Source organism: Pinus tabuliformis, chromosome 2_1 (assembly GCF_031772625.1).
Source record: "Pinus tabuliformis cultivar Carrire ecotype Pingquan chromosome 2_1, CPIR1, whole genome shotgun sequence".
In the NCBI taxonomy this organism is placed as follows: domain Eukaryota; kingdom Viridiplantae; phylum Streptophyta; class Pinopsida; order Pinales; family Pinaceae; genus Pinus; species Pinus tabuliformis.
This window is the reverse complement of record NC_142299.1, coordinates 676,959,902-676,965,073: the sequence shown is the minus strand read 5'-3', so window position 1 is coordinate 676,965,073 and position 5,172 is coordinate 676,959,902. Positions and strand designations below refer to the sequence as shown.

The following is a 5,172-nucleotide window of genomic DNA, read 5'->3' as shown; positions in this document are numbered from 1 at the left end:
TTGTAATTCTCACAACAAAAAAAAAATTACAAGGGAAAAATTAAAAAAAGTAATTTCTATATTATAAAAATTTATAAAATGGAACATTGCTTAAAAAAAATAATTCCAACTTTACTAAAAAAAAATTATAAAATAGCAAATTTCAATCCAATATTAGAAAAAATTAAAAAATTATAAAATAGCAAACCTTAATTACAAATCCATATCTACTATACAAAAGAATAGTCCAAATCCATATCTTTTTTAAAAAAAATTAATGAATTTTTATTAAAATATAATGACGTTTATATATATATATAATATTGTATATATATATAATATTGGTAAAAAGTATAATGTTGATTTTTTTTTATTGGATTTTATAAAATCTATTTTTTTTCCTATCAAATCGAATTCGATAATTATACTTAAAACACACACTATCAAACGAAATAATTGAGTGTCACATTCCCACAAACGCTCACAACTACGAATCTTTTGACAAACATCCAAACTACCAAACTCGTTCAAAACTATTGACTCACGTTCCCACAGACAAGCAAACCTACCAACCTTTTGACTGTTGACTGACGTACCACAAACCAACAGAACTACAACCTTTTGACTAGAGTCGAGATTGATTTGTTTATTTCAGCTGAAAACAAATACAACAGTCCGAATACTACTTCGGAAAACTAACCTCAAAGCCAGAGAACAACATTATCACTCCTGAGTACACACCACCAATTTTGATCGAAATCCCTAAAAGGTCCCAATCCAACATTACCTACAACTATATAAATGTCATCAATCCTTCAATCACGTTCTCAACATACCCACAACTACAACATTTTCATTTTCACCAATATCTGGACGATTTTACGAAATTAACCATAAAGCACACTAAATACAAACAAAATAGCCTTAACCAGAGACCATTGTAGCGATTTAACAAAATAGCCTTAACCAAAGACCACTTCTCAGAGATTTCTATAGAGCGTGAAAGATTTTCATTTAATCTTTCACTCATGGAGCGTGAATGATTTTCATTTAATCTTTTACTTGATGGAGGAGGTGGAAAATCAAAGTTTGTGATTGGCAAGGATGAACAGTGTCCCCAACCCAACCTAACTCATATCCTAATCCAATTGTGTGCACACCCCAACCCCATAGAGGAAACACCTATCGGCTTAACTAGTGTCAAGCTTTACAATGGGGTGATCCTTAGTATAAAATCATATATTTTATTAAATAAAAGAATTAAGATATTCATTTAGACAATTCAGATTTTTACTTTAATTTTAAAATTTTAAAAGCATAGAAAATGTGTAGCTCAATTTGGTAGAGTATGATTCTAGGTATTATTAATTAATTGACGCTCTAAATACCAATTTTTTACAACATTCAGAGTGGAAATAAAAAAAATTTGGACCATTTCTCGATTTGTGCGTGTGATCCTTGCGCAGGCCCCTGCTAATCTTCTCTGTATCTAATCTTCTCTTCTCTGTATCGTTCCAATTTTATCGGATGTCTCCGAAGAGACTAATTTTTTACAACATTCACCGTTCACCTCGAGGATGTATCTATTACACGGAATCTATATCTATATCCATATCCGCACGGCTAAGCTTCATCGCGTAACGAAATTTGCCAGCGTAACGAAATTTGCTCCTTTGGCCGATGGCCGGCTTGTCCTTTTGAAAATGCGTGCTGTATAACGCGGACACCATTGCAATTTGCAGATGGGTTTGGTGTACCGCCGACGACAAGATCACTCTGAATTCGGACTGGGTAATCGAAGAGTCAACATATGGTTTTGCTATTTATTTATGGTATATAAAAGAAGTGGAGCAATAACAGAAGTAACGTATGATTTTATTATTAATTTAATTTATATAAAATAATAGAAATTCAAAGGAACATACGTGCAGGTTGCAGGTTAGGAATTTCAAATCTAAAGCAGCCAACTGTTTCTGCAACTCTCATGTCGGTTTGGTCATTTTAACACATAATGTTGAAAGGTGGGAAATTTTGTTGGTCGTATTTGACCTGGAAATCACCCTGTAACTCAATTTCGATACCCACCCTACCATATGTGTGTTCAAGTATTCTATGTCTACATTTAAGTTTGAGCAGCCGAGATGTCACTTTATCTCCACACATATAACTACTCATTATAACTGGATAGCTAATGCAATGTCGGGACCATCATTCAGGCCTTTTAGGTGTTAAATATGGATGGAATCATAAAGTGACACCTTAAACCTAGAAATTCTTACACCTTAAATCTAGAAATTCTTACCATTTGAGTTCTCACTTTAAGTTGTTGTTTATTTATTTATTTAAGTTGTATTTGTTTAATTATTTATTTAAGCTATCCTATGACACAAAACTCTGAATGGAACTTTAAGTTGGGATCCAGATAATCTGTAAAAGACTTTCTCTCTCGTTGAGAGAGTTTACGTAATGGATCAAGCTTTGGCATATTAACTTATAACTCAAACCTTGAGGATGGAACTTTTATATCTACATATTCTAATAAATAAAAATCCAGATGCTCTTCCAAAGTTTAACTATAATTAGTCCAGTGGATTGGAACTTTATTAATATCCATATAGGTTGACATCTTGCACATACATTAAGAAGATATTGGGATTCCAATTCTCTCAAAATGCAACTTAAATGAATTTTGGATTAGATATTTGATAGCATGTTGAAGTTGAAATTTTTAAAGGAACTTCGAAGATTTCGAACTTTTTGATATCAGAAATGGTTAATAAATATTTTTTTTAGGATAAGTTAAATTTATATATCATTTTTTGTTATTTTATTTGTGTAGATTGAATTAGGTTGGATTTAATTTGAAGTTTAATTTTAATTTTAAATAATTTTTAATGAGTGTGTTAAATTTAAAGTTATAATGACAATTTGTAGAGAATATTGAAAATTCTTATATTTATAATAGATCATATTATCAACACAAAGGTTCAATTTCAAATCTAATAAGAAAACGAGAGTGTAAACATCATTAAGTCAAGTGATGGAAAACAAATAACCACCGACATACCATTTTATAAATTCTATTTTCTAAGTCAGGCACATGTGACAATAGTCAGGTTTGAAAGTATTAACTTAAATATCACTTCAAATCCAACTATCATGCATTCCCTTCACTCTTTCGAGTCCATTTATTATGTTTGGTTCTATGCTTGATAGATAGTTTCTATTTTGAACAATCAAGGCATCTTGACTCCCTTTTTCATATAGTTGCTTGATTGATCATTGCAGCTTTCTTTGAAGAATCAAGAAAGCTATCATTTTATGGCTTGGGTTCAAGAAGGTGAATTGTAGCCAACTTCATTCCACATATCTGTTATCTTTGCATGTTTGGGTTCAAGAAGGTTAATTGAAGCCAACTTCATTCCACATGAGTCGATTTCTTGTCTAAAACGCATACTTATAATACTTGTATGGAGTCCTACACTGGAATTCATACAACCATATCTCGTGATGGTTTTGTTGCTACATGAAAATATATAGCCACTTCTTCTCTAAATAATAATATGGATCTCAGAGACCAACCCATTTTCTTTTCATTCCTTACCCAAGTAGAAGAGTTTCTCATCACGTGATTGAGCCCACTATTGTAAGTTAGCATGCTCGAAGTGCCTAATACAAATATAGTGGCAACACTATTAATTTCCCACAAAGCATTGACACAATCACTAATGACCTCTCATGCAAACTTCAAGATTCAGGCATTTTGGTTTTTAGAAGGCATGGAACAAAGGGAAAATATTATCATTATTATGTCACCAAATCTCATGTCATGGACGCTCTTCTTTACAAGATATAGCATGATAGGTACTACAAGGATGTTCAACTTGACCATCCCTCAATTGTTGTGGTTCCTACTATTCCTACAAATATATCTACTCAACTACACAATGTTTTTTTTGATATATTAAATTACTTCCTATGTACTATCTCATTGTGCATCATTAGGCGTTGTAGTATTTATAAACAAGAGCCAAGGAAATAGCATGCAAACCATTATTGAAGCCCTTTGATACCACCTCCAAAATTATCAGTCAATGAGCTCAAAGCATGCTATGTGATTTGGGACACATCTATGAGGGAACTAAGGGGACTATAATTCTCACTAAAGAGAAATAACAAAAATGATCACATAATTAGGGTGTCCCGCATTGTTATTCACACTTAGTGCAATGGATAAAATATGGTAGGAATAACATGCTCTATTAGGAAATGCACCACCTTCTAACTCACAGATAAGACAACTACGGTGGACACCTAATATCATTCAATGGCATCACATTATTTCTCTATACCTATAAGCATAAATTTAGATTTGAAATCTTCCACGAAGTGATTCTACAATAATTCTTGCACACATAGGACTTTTGGTATAGGTATGCCATAATATACTTTTATTACCATGCATTTTATAAAAACCGTTAAGTTGAAACACTTCTCTGACATTATATAAATGGCCTCCAAGTAGATATGAATGGAAACACATGAACTTAGTACATCTTCATGACTTGTTATGGATGCAAGGTGCTTTAGACATGAAAAATTTGGATAGGGAATACCTTGTGGAAATAAGTTATATTAGTCTATTCTTTGACAAAATGAAATATTTTAGCATCCTTGAGACATCCTTTCTCCATTGACGATGACATTGGTTTAATTACAACACAACCACTTTCTTCAAACCCATTTGAAGACTACACATATATACTTAATTAAGTTTAATTCCATAAAAAATGTGTTGAGGCTATATGTCTCTGTAAGAAAGGCTCCAAGCTTAAATTTAGTTATAAGTTCCCATGGAAGTTTCATACTAAGTTATTTCTCTTCGTTGAAGATATTGATAAAAAAAAATATGAACCTACAAACAATGGTGATTATTTGAATATCCATATTCTTACTTATGATATGGTAAGAAAACATGGATTTCCAACCTATCTTCTCCCACCATGTAGTTTTGAAATAGATTTAAAAATATCCCTTTAGGGTGGGAAAAAGGTCAGAGAGATATCATCATACGTGGACTAGAATAACAATTACATTTAATCCTAATTAACTTGCTTCATTTGTCTATAGGAACTTACACCCGGTGGCTATTGTTAACCAAGATATAAGTGTAGAAGAAACCCACCATATGTT

At 32.0% G+C, this 5,172-nt stretch overlaps 1 pseudogene; it reads right to left on the bottom strand.

Annotated features, from left to right (window-relative positions):
* Positions 1-1,399: 1,399 nt before the first annotated feature.
* Positions 1,400-1,522, bottom strand: LOC149202407 (U6 spliceosomal RNA; annotated as a pseudogene).
* Positions 1,523-5,172: the final 3,650 nt, after the last annotated feature.